General features: G+C 43.9%; 1 protein-coding gene across 1 annotated transcript in view; it reads left to right on the top strand.

The window, feature by feature from the left end:
• LOC107282184 (one cut domain family member 2-like) overlaps positions 1-18,403 on the top strand; it is a 76,069-nt gene that overhangs the window by 13,192 nt on the left and 44,474 nt on the right. The window lies entirely within an intron of this gene.

The following is an 18,403-nucleotide window of genomic DNA, read 5'->3' as shown; positions in this document are numbered from 1 at the left end:
GGTGAAAAGAATAGCTATATAGATAAAAGAGAGGAAAAGAGACGAAGGAAGGAAGGGAGGGAGGGAAGGAGGGGAGGAGAGGGGAGGGGAGAAGGAGAAAGATAGGGAGGGTGGGAGGAAGAAAAGGAAAGAGAAGAAAACGGAGGGAGGAAGGAAGGAAGAAAAGAAAAGAAAAGAAAAAAAGAAAAGAGATAACAGAAAGGTGGGGAAAGGTTATGAAAAGGTGAAAAGAATAGCTATATAGATAAAAGAGAGGAAAAGAGACGAAGGAAGGAAGGGAGGGAGGGGAGGAGGGGAGGAGAGGAGAGGGGAGAAGGAGAAAGATAGGGAGGGTGGGAGGAAGAAAAGGAAAGAGAAGGAAATGGAGGAAGGAAGAAAAGAAAAAGAGATAACAGAAAGATGGGGAAAGGTTATGAAAGGGTGAAAAGAATGGCTGTATAGATAAAAAGAAAGAGAGGAAAAGAGGAAGGAAGGAAGGAAGGAACTCCCCATCATTCTTTTGCCCCCCCATTTTCCTCTCTTCCTCCCTCTCGAAACGCGCGTGGCCCTCCTGAGAGCCCCCGAGGCGCCACGGGCAGCGGGGCGCCTAGCTGAGCCGGGCGCGGCCGGGGCCTCGGGCGGCGGGGCCTGCTGGGCCGGTGGCGGCGGCGGGGCCTCCTCTTGGGCCTGGCCTCCCTTTTCTTCCCGGTGTCTCGCGCGGGTTATTTATGGGGGCGAAGCGCGCGTCTTCCCCGTGGCCTCCGTGTCGAGAGCGAGGCCGGCGGTGTTTAATTAGGGCGGGCGAGTGGCATCTTTTAGTTCCAGTCGATGCCCTATTGAAAAGCCGTTAATAGCATGCAAATTGTCCCCCAGCCTTTACAAGGTTTCTGGTAAATAAAGATTTAAACACTCGCCACAATTGGCTCTTTAAGTACCCCCGTTGTTCACTCTAATTGACCGTCCTGTTTTATTTCCGATGCTTGCTAAATAAATAATAATTTAAAAGGTGGAGAGGCGAGGGGGGGGGGAGGGAGAGTGTGGGGGGGGGGGAGACCCACAACGACAACCACAACCACCAGGAGGAAAGTCACGATCCAAACAGACCCGGAGGAACTTGAGGCGACCCGAAGGAGTTTGAACACTCTTCCCCCACACCCGGGCACCCCGAGTCCCCGAACTTCACGTTCCTGCGTGGATTTAACAAATCCCCCCCTGCCCTCTTGATTCTTGGGGAGCCGGGATCCTAACTTATAGGGAGAATTAAATATACGGCTCACCCACTCCGGGGCGTTAAAAAAAATGGGGAGAGGAATTGCGTAGGTTTAAAGGATTGTCTCCACTCTGCTTTTAATATCAAGCCTGGAAGCCAGCAAATCCATACACTGTATTGTTTCTGTATTTATATTTGGATATATCCAGTTTTCGCCTTGTGGTCTCTAGCCGCCGGGGGCAGAGAGGCTGAGGTTTTTTTTTTTTTTTTGTTGTTGTGTTTTTTTTCTTGGCCAGAATCACGCTTCCAAGCGAGCGATCCGAGTCGGGGTAAAGAAACCAAGTTTAATCTCATCCCCCATCAATTAAAATTAAGTAGAGAAAAATAAGCAAGCTTGCCAGTCGAGGTTTAGTCGTGGTGAAACGTTACAACTCCGTGATAGTTTGGGGAAAGTTCGGGAGAGGAGACCACACACACACACACACACACACACACACACACACGCAATTTTGCACTTTTGAAGGACGGCGAGGATCCTTGGTTCGCTTTCCGGGAAGATCCTTGTGGACTCGATCAGATTTTACCAGGAAGCAAAAACTGGTTTTGTATCATTTGCAAAGTCCATTTGGACTCCAAGCCCACATTTTCAGCCTCACTTTTCACACTGGCAAACTTGAACAGCTCCTTATTCGAAACCGGAGGTTGCGTTTTTCTCACTCCACTTCCTTGGGCGCAAATAAAAAGGAAGCTGATTTAATTTTACCAAGAGGAAAATCCGAGCCACGTACAGCTCCCCTTTACAGCAAGACGTTTGGATGAAGAAGCAAAAGAAAAAGTGCCTACTTTTCTTTAAAATCTTATTCCTCCCCCCTTCCCCCCCCGCACCCCGTCTCTTCTCTCTCTCTCTCTCTCTCTCTCTCTCTCTCTCTCTCTCTCTCTCACACACACACACACACACACACACACACACACGGTTTCTGAATTTGTCTGGGGGTCTTTACCTACCTCACTGTGTTATAGGTATCTAATTTTAACTGCGGGGGGGGGGCGGAATGGTTCGAAACTTTCACTGAAGTGAAATGAAAGCAAAATGGGCAATCACTGATTAACAGAGCGATTTTTAAATATTTTAAACGGTGAATTAAACTCTTAATTTCATAGATTTGTGTGTACCGACGTTTCGGACTCTTATGAAATTTCTCCGGGTGGCGTTTTAAGAAACCTGACGTGTTTTGAAGTTACATTCAACAAAGAATAAACGCGAAACAAACCCGAGGCAAAATATATCCTGCCTTCCTTCTTTCGCCTGCAGTTTCCCCCCTTCCTCGCGGTCTAAAAAGGAACTAAAGCGGACGCTGCAAGAAGGGGAAATACCGGAGGCCCGTGAAACTGGTTCCAATTCCTGGCCAGATGGAAGAGAGGTCGGCCGCATCTCGAGATGCCAGGCAACTTTCTTAGTCACCCCAGTCCTGCAAGTGCACCTCCCTTCCGACGACCAAATGCGAAGCCGGAGTCTTAGGGATGCTTCGAACAGAATTCTTGATGCCCACCTCCGCCTCTGCAAAAGAGATATTTCTGAAAAGAATGAACTAGCCCCCTCCTATTATTTTCCCTCTTTTCTTCTTCGTAGTACACCCATTTGGGAAGTCAAATCAAATTTATTTTATGGTCTAATTAATTTTTTGTTTTGTTTTGTTTTATCTCCCCCCTCCTCTCTCTCTTTTAGTCCCAACCAGCCTACCTACTTTCCTTCCTTCCTTCCTCCCTCCCTCCCTCCCTCTCCTTCCTTCCTTCCTTCCTTCCTTCCTTCCTTCCTTCCTTCCTCTCCTCCCTCCCTCCCTCCCTCCCTCCCTCCCTCCCTTCCTTCCTATTCACCAGCTTTCCCACCCTCCCCTCAATCTGCAGCCTTTTTCTTCTTTTTCTTCAGCCTCTCCCCACAACTATCTAGTATTAGGGACTCGCCTCCAGAAGATTATCCCCGACCTAGGGCCCCACCATTTGGATGAGCCAAAGGCTCTCAAAATGCGCAGTCCTCCTTCCATCGCCCCACCCCAAAAGAATTTCAAAGATCACCCCCCCCCCCGACCTCGGTCTGCTCCCAAATAAATGCATTTAGGACCCACAGCGGGCGAGGAAAAGGTGTCACTAGGCGGGAGTGGCGTCCTTTTCCGCAAGAAAGCCAAGTTTTAAAACTGTTTTGACTTTTAAAATACTTGCATTTTTTTTAAAAAAAATTGTAGCCACTGCCACCATCAAACACACGCGTCCACACAGGGATATATAGGTTCAGTCGCTGCAGTCACTAAGCCACAAACTAGCCCCCCCGTGGATGGTTTATCGCGCCATTTGTCCAGCCAACCCAGAAAATTGGGTTAATTGAATAAGCCACGGTTAAATTAAGCGTGACATGCGAACACAGGCTTTCTCGGCACGTTTTTCTACTAGGCGCGCTTTCCTGGGAATAGGCCTCTTGTGAATGCGACGGGAATGGATTTTAAGCAGAGCGACGCGCGGGGGTCGGACAACTCCTCTAGCGGGTTTTATCTCCCCCCACCCAAGAGAAAATTAGGCTTTCTTGGGACGGAAGTGTCCGAGATTGCTAAAAAATAAATAAAAATAAATCTCGGCAGCCTTTGTTCTGCGCAGCAAAGACACACACACACCACTTGTCGTTCACAATCTCCTCTAAGGGTCTGTGGAGCGGGGCGATCCTATATAGGCTAAAAAAAAAAACCCAGCAGGGTTACATTCACGCAGTCTGTGGATTCTGTGCCACCAGAAGGCATTCATTTTCCAGCCACCTCCGTCTTGTTGCGTAGTAGTACGAGATGCTGCTACTTTATTTACCTGGACTCCCCATTCTCTATTGTATGTTGTTGTTTTGGTGGTGGTTTTAATTGTTATAACCGCCCAGCGTCTCTGGCATACATCCGTCAATTGAAGGAATAAATACTAACTTTCCCTATAATAATTGTGGGGAAGCCGTCTGACTTACTATAAGCCTACACAGGCCTGAATTACTCAGGAGTGAAGTCCGCTGACTTTCAACAGGAAAAGGCGAACGGAACTGCAGAGCGAAGGCAATGCTGGCTGAGTCCATTGCCTTGAAAATGCAAGAAGTAAAATACTACTAGTTGATGTGACATCCTAGGGTTGCTGCTACTACTACTACTACTACTACGAAACGGCTACTACCGTCACTAATAGAAACTGTTTATATTCCTAACAGCTCAGCCCTACGGTATACACGCGCTTAAGCAGCGGTAAATCAGACGGCGTCGAATCGGGTTAGCGCCCGGCTAAGGTTTCATTCGATTGGCGTTTATCGCTTATTTACTCGGGACTAAATGCCAATTAAATCGCAGATTGGATCGAGGGAGCCGTGGCCGGAAGATGGGGCGGTGAATGTTAAAATGATGAAAGAAAAAAAAGCAAGATAAATCTGCAGAGCATTTGAAATTCAGAGGAATTTGGTATGACACCTTTTGGAAACATCGCAATAATGTTAAAAATCGGAAAGCCCCCCCGTAGCACTTTTTAAAAGACCAGCAAATTCCAATATAAGGCAATATAATCAGTATAAACTTTACAGCTTTGTAGTGAAACGTTGCGTCTTGACCGAGGCTACTACACGTTTTCTGATTTTGGGCTACTGTAGAGGAAAGAAAAACTCTCCTACGTGACTGTAGTAAAGTTTAGGGATCGGGAGACGAGGATTTCTTTCTTTTTTTTTTTTTAAACGAAAATGAAAAGGGAGTTCTTAAAAAAATAACGTTGTGAAGACAAAAATAATCTCCCAATCTATTGCAGGCCACAGGGATAAAATAAACAGATCTGCAGGCCGATTCAGTACTTGGGCTGCGGGTAGCAGAGAATCACAGATAAAATTAAGGGTATTTTTTTTTGTTTATTTTTAAACTCCCAACTTCTGCAGGCCAGCGCCGGCGCCAAAGCATTTGTGAATTTATAAAAAATCATGTGCAAATGTTAAACTCTTCTTTTTCCTCGTCCGACTAAAACATGGGAATTCTCATTCTTCCAGACCCTCTTCGGCAGCGAGTAGTAAGAAAGCCAGCTCCACTGGGGCTGTTCGTTTTCGAAGCCTCCCTCCCCCGGGGAGAAGTCCGGCCGTTCTGTGCTCCTCCGAAGGCCGGGGCCACGGGCTCCGCAGGCGAGCTGTATTACAAGGTCCTACCGTAGATCTGTTGGAGGGACTCTGGCACCGTTCTCAGCGTGAGGGGCGATGGCCGATCTGACTGAGATGATGGTGGCAGGTGTATTCCAGAGGGCCCCAAATCTTGAAGAAGAAAAAATAGAAAGAAGAGATAAGGAAAAGAAAGGAACGAAAAGAGAAAAGGAAGGAAGGAAGAGAGAGAGAAAGAAAACAGAAAGAGGAGAGAAGGAAAGAAGGAGAGAGAGAGAGAGAGAGAAAGGAAGGAGGGAAGGAAGGAAGGAAGGAAGGGAAAGTAGGCAGGCAGGGAGGCAAGCAGAGAAAAAGAAAGAAAGCAGAAAGAAAGAAAGAAAGAAAGAAAGAAAGAAAGAAAGAAAGAAAGAAAGAAAGAAAGAGAAAGAAAAAGAAAGGAAGGAAGGAAGGAAGGAAGGAAGGAAGGAAGGAAGGAAGGAAGGAAGGAAGGAAGGGAAAGTAGGCAGGCAGGGAGGCAAGCAGAGAAAAAGAAAGAAAGCAGAAAGAAAGAAAGAAAGAGAAAAAGAAAGAAAGCAGAAAGAAAGAAAGAAAGAAAGAAAGAGAAAGAAAGAAAGAAAGAAAGAAAGGGAAAGTAGGCAGGCAGGGAGGCAAGCAGAAAGAAAAAGAAAGAAAGAAAGAAAAAGAAAGAAAGAAAGAAAGAAAGAAAGAAAAAGACAGAAAGAGAAAGAAAGAAAGAAAGAAAGACGACGCGATTATATCTCTCTCAAAGAAAGAAGGAATATCCAGAACGAGATAGGGAAGAAAGCCAAAGAAAGACTTTATGGGGGGGGGGGGGGGAGAGAAGGAGAAAAAGAGCGGGGTCCAGCTCAGCGCAGGGGGGGGGGGGAGCCAGGCTGTGCTTTGGCCCATCTGTGGGGAGCCGTCCCTGCCAGACCGAGAGCCAGACTGGGGCATTTCGGACCTGGCTCGGGCGGGGCGGGGCGGCGACGGAGGGAAGCCGCGCCGCGCCAGGCGAGCCCCAGGGGACGCGGCGGGTGAACCCAGCCGGAAAAAGCTCCACTTTTCCTCCGTCGGCACCTTTTGTGTCTGTCTGGAGAGAGCTGCGCGCTGCCCTGCAGACACGCGCGGAGGGGAAGAGGATGAAGCGGGGGGGGGGGGGGAGAAAGGAAGGAGAGGCGGAAAGGGGCAGCCCTTTGCGGGGGAGGCGAGTAGGAAACTAAGTGTGTGTGTGTGTAGGGGGTGTCTGGGATCTAGGGAGGTAGGCAAGGGGGGGCGAGCGTGGCTAGCTGGTTCCACTTACCCCCCCCCCCGATTTTCCCAGGAATCTGCTCCCCCCCCCGCCTCCTCCTCCCCTCCCCCTCTCTCTCTCCCTCCCCCTCTCCCTCTCTCCCCCCCTCCCGGTCTTTCTCCGGCCCGCGGGGCTCCCATTTGCCTGATTGCATTTAAACGCGTCATTATCCCGGGTGAGGGCGCCCGGGCGCGGGGAGGTTGCTTAGGCCTCCCTAATTCATCAGCATGTCCCCGATCGATTGATCGATCCATCGATCGATCCCTGGCTTCCTCTCAGCTGCAGCTCTCGCTCGCTCGCCCGCGGCTCCCGGGCCGGCCTGACTCCGGCGAGGGAGGGGGCAGGGCAGGCGAGGGAGCTCCGGACGCTCCCAAGCGAGAGTTTCCGGGCTGAGCAGGAGGGGGCGGGACGGAAGGCGGCGCTCTGCGTATGCTCAGGGGTTGCGACTGCTTTCGCACCGGGGGGGGTGTGTGTGTGCTATTGGCACAGCACGCCTCGCCTTGGTTTGATTTGTGCTGGCTCGGGCCTCCAGCCTATTGTAGCTTAGTTCAATCTCTGCAGATCCAGAAACGGCTCAGATCGATGACCGGGTGACGCGCGTTGTGTGAACGCAGCCTTTGAGCGCCGGCTGGGGAAAGGAAAAGGGCGCCTATTGAGGGTGTGATTTGCCTCCCACTCTCTCTCTCTCTCTCGGGGACTCGGAGCCCTGACAAAACCTGGCGATGCAAAATCAAGCAAGAAAAAAGAAGTGAAATTGCAAATGTCAAAAACGATTGTGTCCATTTATTTCCCTTGCAAAGGCTTCCCAGAAAAAGACAAAAAAAACCTGAGGCGGTATCTCCATTACAGTTCTAAATTAGAGATCTTAAGCAAACAAATAATAATAATAATAATAATAATAATAATAATAATAATAATAATAATAATAATAATAATAATAAATAATAATAATAATAATAATAATAATAAAGTTGGAAGGGACCTTGGAGGTCATCTAGTCCAACCCCCTGCTCAGGCAGGAAACCCTATACCATTTTGGACAAATGCATTGCCTGCCATACAATTTCTCACCAGCCACTGTGCCTGGAATTAAATGTAACTTCTTTTGAGAATGAAACCCACATCCCAAATACCAAGAGGCGTATTTTTCCTGTTCAGATCAACCCAGCCAGCCTGGGCTTCAAATATTAAGGAAAGACACAGCCACCTCCTTTAAAACTCCAGCTGGGTCCTCTGCAGCCTCTCCATAGACCTACTCCGAGCCTTAATTCTTACTTTATGAGTTTCACTGCACTTCCATTTATAAACAAGACTTAAGTTGCAGCACATAATTGATGGTTTTGCACATTTGCCAAGCAATCGCTTAATTAACCACATGGCGTTCAATAAGCCACAATTTACTGGGTTCATGTGACACACTAAACCATTTTTCATGGTTTACTAACCACCACAGCTGAGTTAATGCAGGTCAAAAGCGAATATATTGAGGCTTAAGGTGATGTGCAACCCTGGCCTCTGTGTGTTGTGTGTTGACGTATTTGAGATCTCTTTGGAGCAATGTAGCCTGCCCATATCAAAGGTGTCCAGACCTAGATAATCAAATGCTTCCCCCACCATAAATATTCCCTAGTAGAAACTGGATTTTTCTTCTCTCTGCTTGCTTTAGAGCAGGGGTGTCCAACCTTGGCAACGTTAAAACGTGGACTTCAATTTCCAGAATTCCCCAGCCAGCCATGGAATTCTGGGAGTCGAAGTCCACAAGTCTTAACGACACACCCTTGCTTTTTAGAGATTTAATACATTTACAGTCAGGTCAAAGTTGTTTTTCTAAATCTATGCACTTCCAAGAACGGAGCAGAATATTTCAACTATTGATGGGGGCTGGAAGAAAGCTCTTGGGGTGAACATACATCTAGTTGTATCACACACCAGGCTTAATCAGGGCAGTTATGAATCTAATGGCTGCGTTTCTAGAACAGCTGAACTCCCTAAGGGTTAGCTGGCTTGCTTTCTTTTTAAAGTGGATTTAATATGTGTATGGTGTGAATCTAAACTATGGAGTTAGTTTATAATGCAGTGCATGAAGCTGGTCCAAGGAAGGTTTGGAATGTTTTTTTTTTTAACCATTAGGCCAAATCTAGTGCCAAGCAGGGTTCATGATGGTGAGGCTGGTCTTGGGTTGCTGGCATGTTAATTAGTCTAAATACAAGTAACAGTGTGGTTACATCGGCCAATTTTCTTAATGGCTCCCCTTGGAATTGCAGAGGTGAGAACCTGGGGCGAGGCAGAAGCTGCCTTTGTGTAAGAGCTTAATCAGGCCCCTTTAAGACTCAGGAGCTTTGATTTATTTATTACATTTATTTATTAATCTTGTTAATTTTAACCTGGATTATTCATGGCTTGTGAGAGCCAGTTTGATGTAGTGATTAAGGTTAGAAACCAGAAGAATGGAAGATCTAGTTCTAGTCTTTCCTTGATTACCAAGCCAGCTGTGTGATCTTGTGCCAGTCACTTTCTTTCATCCTTAAGAAGCAGCAATGGCAAACCACATCTGAAAAACAACTTGCTAAGAAAACTTCAGGGACTTATCCAAATAGTCTCCACAAATCAAACCCAATTGAATGGAAGGAGGGGGGGAGTATGGCTTATTACAGTGTTTCTCAACCTTGACAATTTTAAGGCATGTGGACTTCAACTCCCAGAATTCCACAGCCAGCATTGCTGGCTGTGGAATTCTGGAAGTTGAAGTCCACATGCCTTAAAATTGTCAAGGTTGAAAAACACTGCATGATATTGCACAAAGGCAGCCTATTTGCTTAATTTGGGATTCTATGTCTGGTATGAGTCCCTCAAGTGAGTTTGTTCAGTAACCTAATTAAGCTTATTTTGGAAACTCAGACTGGTTTCAGCAAGCTGATCTGTGGCGTTGCAAAAGGGGAAAAGACTCAGTTTTCAGGAAAGCAGGGGTGTTAAGGGGGGTTGTTTGAAAAATCCAAGATGGTGGCTACAACCATATGATAGAAATTCCACCCCTTTTTTTACAGGCTCACATATGACTTTGGCATGAGAGTTAGACTTTTTAAATTATCCCTAAGGACCCCTCCACAGAAATATACCCCTATCTACCTTTCAAGACCACATAATCTACTGTGACAACAACATCTTTATCCTGAACGTGGTCATGCTTGCTTTTTTAAAAAAAAATCCTTTGCACAACAGATTGAACCAAAAATTAAGCAAAGGGCCTTGATTTATAGAGCATATTAAACCTCCATGTAGTAAACTCACCACACACACAGGCACTGACCAAACTTAAATGTAGTAAAGTTCAACATATTTTGTGAATGCAACTACTAGGTTTGTACCAAATTTGGTAGGCGTATTGTATTAATTCAGATACTGAATTTTTAAAATTAGGAAGTTTCATATTCTGTGGTTTGTATGGGATTTTATTTTTTTTTAGCAAAATAGATTCAATCTAAAAGTGAATGTGTTGGGTGGATTAGCCCATGATGAAAGCTAAATATAGGTACCCTTGTCTTTGCAGTGGGTCAATAGACTTCTGAAGAAATTCCCCATAGCGTTTTGTGCCCAGTACATATTAGTTTTATTTCATTATCAGGTTTTATTACTATTGATGAATAGCTAATCATGATTAATCCTCTATAGAAATCCCCTATAAAGGAAGTGGCTAAAATGTTCTCCTACCCTTTGCTAGCTCTCTTCCATTTAAGAAAGCATTCTCAATCCTATGATAAATCAAGGGAAGTTGAGAGAATATGCTGTCTATATACTGTATGTTCAGACATGCGGTTAGTATGTAGTGGGCTTGGACCTCCAAAAGGCTTAAATCTGCCAGCAGTCAGTTTTACAGAAACATGACAAAACATGTAGAGACTCTGGAAAGAGTGCAGAAAAGAGCAACAAAGATGATTAAGGGACTGGAGGCTAAAACATATGAAGAACGGTTGCAGGAATTGGGTTTGTCTAGTCTAGTGAAAAGAAGGACTTGGGGTGACATGGTAGCAGTGTTCCAATATCTGAAGGGCTGCCACAAAGAAGAGGGAGTCAAGCTATTCTCCAAAGCGCCTGAAGGCAGGACGAGAAGCAACCGATGGAAACTAATCAAGGAGAGAAGCAACCTAGAAATAAGGAGAAACTTCCTGACAGTTAGAACAATTAACCAGTGGAACAACCTGACTCCAGAAGTTGTGAATGCTCCAACACTGGAAGTTTTTAAGAAGAGACTGGACAACCATTTGTCTGAAATGGTATAGGGTCACCTGCTTATGCAGGTGGGCTAGAAGACCTCCAAGGATTGGACTAGAAGACCTCCAAGGTCTCTTCCTACTCTATTATTATGTTAAGAGTCTGATAGGATCTTACAATCAAACACCTCTATTATCACATCACAGTCTACAAGTTTGTCTTCCACATGGTGTGGAAGGTCAAATGTGAGGATGTTTTGCGGCAACTACTCAGCCTGCTGGCCTGCCTTTTGCCTCCTCTTTTCCCTCCCTTTCTCCATTACAATTAGTTGTAACTGGGGGTTACCTAATTTGTCCTTGCTGTCTTTCCTGCTAGATTATTTTCCCACGGACAGAGGCGGTAGGGCTTTTTAAGGGGTTTGCTAAAGCAGCCAAGGAAGCATTATTTGTTTGTTTCAGCAATTCTTCCTTCCTTAAAGAGATGGAGTCATCGGGGTTGGGAAAGAAAAAGGAAGAAGAAATCAAACTGAGAAGCTGCAGCTAGATGAAACAAACGAGCCAGAAATCTGAAAAAGAAAAAAAAGGAAAAAAAATCAGCCTAGCGAGATCGATCGATTCCAAGCACAAAACAGCAAACGTGGTATTGACAAATACATCTCCTCAACCCCCAATCTGGGAGGGAATGAAAGGGTGGAGAGGGGGAGTGGGAAGAGTTGGGAGGACAAAGGAAAAAGGGAGAGAGAGAGAGAGAGAAAGAAAGAGAGAGAGAAACGGAGGTGGAAGAGAGAGAGAGTACAGTCCCGGTCTTTTCTTGCATGTGTGTGAAATAAGGGTGTCCTATACACACACAGCTAAAATATTTTCTACCTCTCGCCTGTAAATATCCTCTGCTGTGAGGATCAACTCCAAGAGAATAGAAATGCAAAGTGATATATAGAAAAGTAGATCTCTCCATCTGAATCTATACTCGCAGATGATTTGCAAACTCCTACTGTATACTGTGTGAAGGGTTGATGCAATTCCTGAGCCACAAGCTGGAAGACTAGAAGAAGCAGACAAATGGAGTGAAATAGTAACATACATGAACAGAATGAGATCAGAGATTTCTCCACCTCTGGGGATTTTTTTCTCTCTCTCCAAAGCCAGTGAAATAAACTCACAACGTAGCCACCAAACACAGGCAAGAACACTATTTTTAATATTTTAGCATTTTCTGCCAGGAACAGAATGAGAGGCAACAGAAAACAAAGGGGGCAGAACAGAAACCTGGCATTCTGTTATACTTCCTGGCCATTTATGAGAAAGCAATCCTTTTTTGAAGCAGTTTTCAGAAGACCCCTTGGCGGTATCTGTAACATTGGCCTCTTGCTATAACTTACTTTTATGCATTCATTTATTTATTAAAAAACGGGATTGGCAACTCTGAGATTAAGATGAGGATCTTTACCGTTAGCAAAGGTCTTTTTAAACTCCTGGCTGTTCAATCTTCTTCCTCTGACCTCAGTTTTGATAGAAAACAGTTTAAGAGAAATGAAAACTCACCTAAGCTATTTAGATGCAAAGACTATTCCTACCCCCACTTTCCCATTACAAACGGGGCTGTTCTAATCATCTCTTTCAAAATGACTGGGATATTATTATTATTATTAGCAACAATAACAACAACAATGTAAAAATAGGGACTTTTAGACTTCCTGCAGGATGCTGGTGGAAAAATCTATAGAAAAAGGATTGTGTGACTCCCTAAAAACACTATTTAAACCCAATTTCAATGGTCTTAATAATGTCCTTCCTTCCTTCCCAGTTAGAGAGGCCTTGTAACTTTTCCAGGCTGCCGTTGGCAGTGATGAACTTCTATTAAATAGCACTATTAAATCTATGCTAGAAAACTCTTGACAGCCATTAAATAGCACTAGCGAGATGCAGAACATAAATTGCATACATTCTAAAACATGCAAGCCAAAGAAGATTCTATTAGTTTGGCTTTGCGCATTCAAGGAACACCTCCCCAGATTTTCTACCACGCCGTCGCTCTTGGTCTGAGTCACGTTGCGATTCTGTGCAAATGCGTGTGCTGCTCTCACTGTGTGCGAATTAATACGAGTCAACAGAGCAAAAAGAGAGCGCCGGGGAAAGAAGAGCGTCCGATCCAGGGGGGTGCTCCTTTTTAGGGAACTGCCTCTTCCACCATCCCATGTCAAAATGGCCCCTATTCCCTACTTCCCTTGCTTCTAAATCGAATTGACATCCAGCCACTCGTCCCGATGGGCCTCTGTTGCTCATGAAAAATGCACAAAAGAAGTGAGGAATTAAAACCGCACTGGAAGCGTAACTGAGAATTTACGAGTTGGGTTGATTCCCTGCATGTATTGTGTGTGTGTGTGTGTGTGTTTGGCAACCTTGGATCTGTGTTTTCATCCTTTTCTTTGCTACTTGCCCATCAATTAAACGGAAAAGAGGGCTCCGGTTTTTTAAAAATAATTCATCGTTACACTGGAAGGCTGTTCTAGCTTTGCTGAGAGTTAAAGGAAGCTAAGGTTTATTTTTCTATTTCAGCTTCCTTTGGGGAGGTTTATGTTGAGAGATCTTGCTTTCCAGCGCACGTAGCATTTATTTACACTCTTCTGACGACCGAGACCCCGATTGTTCGTGTACACCCAAACAAGTCAGGGTGGAAACATTTTAAGGAAGGAGGAAAATTAGAAACGCGGGTAGGTGGAAATAGCAGCTCTGTACCTTGGAAAACACGCGTTCCCTGAGAATTACTATACACACGAGTAAGGCTAGGATCGCACCGTACGTGCACATTCACGTGGGAACGAGGCCAATTCGAGTAAGGAGAGCCGTTTAAGGTTTACCTCGGTCTCCTCTAATCCTGGACGGAGAAAAATAGAGAAGACGACTGGTGTCGTTAATTAATTCTTCGTCTAGTAGATGAACCGATGGGAAACTTTTGGATCGATGAATGCAGAAGTAAAGGCGTACCTTTCAGGTTGGTGAGTCTTATTTTTAACAGAATAATAAAAAAATAAAAAAGATTGCCCGGGCAGCGAGCGCCATGTTGGGAGGGGCTTGCCTGCCCACGTGTACAACCCGGCTGATTTCTCAACTCAATTGCATTTGCCAGATTGCGACCGTGGCGCACTGCTAGACGTGGTAGCTACTCAGAAGCCCCCCATTTACTCCCAGGCAAGCAGTCTCTAGAGCAGGGGTAAGCAACCTTGGCTCTTTTATGACTCGTGGACTTCAACTCCCAGAATTCCTGAGCAATTCTGGGAGTTGAAGTCCACGAGTCATAAAAGAGCCAAGGTTGCCTACCCCTGCTCTAGACTAGAGGCTGCCTCCCAAGCGACGCCCACGTACTTTATTAATGACTCAGGAGCCCCAACACCCAGGTTCAAAAAAATAAATCTGCAATTTGCAGACTATCAAGCTGGAGATGAGCCAGGGGGCGGGGCCTCGACAGGGGCGGGGCGCTTGGGGGGGGTGGTCATTGCTCGAACGTCTGGACTGGCGACCTTGGGAATGGACGCGTTTGGGGTGGTTGCTTGGATAAATCTTGGCTTTTGGGTGCTGTGACCCTACTGCACATCTTTTATTGTAAAGGGGGAACGCTTTATTTCAGAAACCTGGTCTTTAGATTTACTTATTTTTCAAAAACACTAACTTATATCCTTTATTTTAGTCATTTAATTTTTAACTGCACCGGTTAATGCGCAGTCCTTCACATCCATATGAAAAATATGGAAGTTGGCCTGCCTTTTTAAATAAATGTACAAATGCTGTTTAATGTTGGATGTTTTTTTTAATCAGAATCTGCATTTTGTAATGTTTTTCTTGGCACAGCTCTTGAGTTTTTCTTTGTAGTTATAAAAATTATCCTTTTGAACCTCTTTCAGACTTGCCCCTTTTTCAAATCGGTCCTTCAGTTTTTCCAAGAAAACATGGTCACCGGTACTTTTGGGGTGTTTGTGAGTTCAGAGGCAGCTTGATGTCAGAATGCAAAGGCAGTCCTAGCTATGCAAAGCAAAATAATTTATGCTATTTGATACCTAATCAAATACATTAATATTCTATGCCCTGTCTTAACCTGGAGTTCTGGGTATCCTGTATCAAAACATATAATTTATCAGCCAAAAGCCATCCTTCCAATAGGCATTTTAACATAAGTCAGCAATTCAACACCTGAGTCTGGATCCCACCTACCTGTGCCATTTCACCTGCATTATTACTGCAACGACAACCTTGTGAGATAGGTCTGCATTCCTTCCAAATCCTCTCTGTGATATGGACAATCACACTGAACCGGAAGGCCCACTGGACAGAAAACGTCTTACTTCTGAGTAAATGCATGGTAGCATCCAAGATGTAGCTTCCTTGGAAAATAGGTGCGGTGATGTCCAAATAAAATATAGTGGAAGATGCTTCCCAGTTGAATCCCTGCTATTCAATAAGGATTTCAGTCTATTCCCACTAGGTGCCTGTTTTTAGTTAAAATATCTCAAGTTTTGAAAAGAAAATAAGACAGAGGAGGAAGCCAAAACATACCTTAACGGCTAACCCTTTATAATAATAATAATAATAATAATAATAATAATAATAATAATAATAATAATAATAATAATAATAATAATAATAAAGTTGGAAGGGACCTTGGAGGTCATCGAGTCCAACCCCCTGCTCAGGCAGGAACCCTACACCATTTCAGACAAATGGCTGTCCAGTCTCTTCTTAAAAACTTCCAGTGTTGGAGCATTCACCACTTCTGGAGGCAGGTTGTTCCATTGGTTAATTGTTCTAACTGTCAGGAAGTTTCTCCTTAGTTCTAAGTTGCTTCTCTCCTTGATTAGTTTCCATCCTTTGCTTCTCGTTGTGCCTTCAGGCGCCTTGGAAAATAGCTTGACTCCCTCTTCTTTGTGGCAGCCCCTGAGATATTGGAACACTGCTATCATGTCCCCCCTCATCCTTCTCTTCATTAAACTAGACATGCCCTTCTGTCCATATAAAGACATGATATGCCATACTTAAACCTGTGATTAACATTTCAGCATATGATATGGAAGAAAAGAGTTAAACATTGTAGCTGATTTCATAATAATTTCTGCTTCCTTCCCTCTTTCTGTCATCAATTACATACATTCATAAATGCCCGTTTTATTTTCCCCAATTTATTTTCTTTATGACAAGACAAAGCAAGGTCTCTATTTAATGGTTTTGTACCCATAACACTTTCAACCTGGTTAATGAATAAATCCATTTTCTGGGATCTCACAGTACATCAAATCTAAATTGCAGGTTCTGCCAGTCATAAATGTTCCCATTTCCTTAAAAAAAAGAGAGGGGGGGCATTAAAGTTGTGACTGATTTACAGCATCATGTGAACAGCTCTCGGGTATAAAAGCAGCCGAGCCTTTAGAAATCCACCCAGCCTACCTGGGGAAGCCAAGCAAGTGGATTGTGGATCTCCCCCTGCCCGGTGATCTGTTCTTGAAGCAAGAAAAGAAGCAAGGAGGCATAGAAAGGGGAGGAAGGAAAATTAACATTGCAAAAATGTAAAAACAAAAAACTGCAAGATGTAAAAAAAAAATCCCAGGGCATATTTCTAAGATCTGAATAGAGGAAGAAAGTATAAAAGAACCTTTAAAAAAAAAATTCTATCTAAGCCTTCATTTTGCAGTTTGTGTGATCAGTTTGATAGTTCTTCACCAAGAAATACGCTCTTTGCTGCACCTCTGACTTTCTTTAATGTATTTGAATATGTTTTTGCATGAGAACACGTGGATCCTAGGATAACCCTAGGATCCCATTATCCCCAATATTTGATTCTGGACTCCCATTAATTTATAAAGTTCCCAGAATGAACTTTCACTAAGGAAATGAGAAAGATTGTGTCCTCACTTCCCTCTCTCTCTTCCTTCCATTGGGCTGATAGATACCAAGCAAGTGGGCTGTTTTCTTCCTTTTCTTAGAATATTTGGGACACCCAAATCTTCAGAGCCCACTTGAAAGGACTTCAGTTCCTGTCTGTTCATTCCCCAAATACACACATATTCCAAGTGACAGAAAAGGAATCTCTTTCAAACTGGCCCAGCCTTCCTAAAACACAATTCTCAATGTGTGGAGTCCCCTCCTCAAGGTTTTGTAACTTTTCCTACTGGTAGAGAATATTCCGAGAAGGCCAATTTATCTTAAAACGATGGTGGTGATCTTCCCAGCAATATTACTTAAAAGATGGGGGAAAGTTGCAGCTCCCCCCCCTTTTAAAAAAATCAGCAAGCTCCATCAGTTAGAAGTGGGTTACAATCTCTTCCTATACCTGTTTACTCAGAAGCAACTTCATTTTCCACTCCTGAGAATGCCAGCCTAGAATTTCAATTTCAGTTTTAACTTGGATGCAAATCCCATAGAACTCAACAGGCTTACTTTCAAAAAGATACGCATGATAAGCCAACATGCAAAGTGGTAGGAAAAACAACAAAAGTCAGATTTGGTGGTGAACTGGAGTAAAGATAGAAATGCAGGGTGTTTAAAATATTTTCCCAGCAGTATTTAATTGCTGAAAAAGATTTTCTGCTTAAAAGGACGGGGTGATTTTAAGCAACCCTCACTAAAAGATAACATCATCTTCAAGGGACCACATAACTGACTTTAAACCTTGATTCCGATTATTTTAGAATTTGCAGTTAGAATTGGGTGTTAGAGTGGCAGTGGTGTCAAAGGAGCCTGTAGAGAAAGTCATGTCTTTGGTTCTTTTCTAGGATTAAGATTTCCCAATCATAAAAATGTTTTCTTTTCTTTTGTTTCATTAATCTCAGGTTAGAGGGAAGGAAAGGGAGCGAAGAAAAAAAGGGAGAGAAGGAAGGAAGGAAGGAAGGAAGGAAGGAAGGAAGATGGGGAAAGGAAAGCTTCTACTTAAACATCTTCTAATTTACTACTTCATGTGTTAATTATAAATAGAAATATCCTTAGAACCACAGCTGCCCTATCTATTAGCAGGACTTAATTATGATAAATAATTAACAGATAAATCTTTGCTGGCTACTCCAGAGGCCTTGTTAAATTCATATCAGGATTTCCATTTAATTCCCTTGCAGCAAAATAAGATATTTTCTCTCTCTGCTTGTTTGAGCCCTGTTAGTTTCAATTTCTTTTTCCTCTCTTTCTCATCCATCTTTCCTGCTTCTTTAAGTCTTTGCTTCTTAGTCCCATCTACTCTATATACATCTCCCTATATTTTAATATAAAAAGATATAAATATCAAAGGGCACATTAGCACTCTAAACATAAGATAGCGCATGACATTAAACACGGTCGTCTTTCTATCTTACTGCTTTTTCTCTGTCTGCCTTGGTATTTCCATTCGGTTCCTGGTTTTTGTGCTGAGTTTTCACATTTCCTTTCTTCCTCTGATCTTGTTTTTTCTCTTTGCAAAACACAAGTTTTACTTCCCTTATTTTATTAAGTGGTACCTCTTTATTTGCCCACCAAAATGGTATTCCTTCCTTCCTTCCTTCCTTCCTTCCTTCCTTCCTTCCTTCCTTCCTTCCTTTCTTCCTTCCTTCCTTCCTCTCCTC

The sequence above is a fragment of the Protobothrops mucrosquamatus genome, unplaced genomic scaffold (genome assembly GCF_001527695.2).
Source record: "Protobothrops mucrosquamatus isolate PMUCROS unplaced genomic scaffold, P.Mucros_1.0 scaffold6, whole genome shotgun sequence".
Taxonomy (NCBI): Eukaryota; Metazoa; Chordata; class Lepidosauria; order Squamata; family Viperidae; genus Protobothrops; species Protobothrops mucrosquamatus.
Note: the sequence above shows the minus strand (reverse complement) of the source record. Positions and strands in the feature narration are given on the sequence as shown.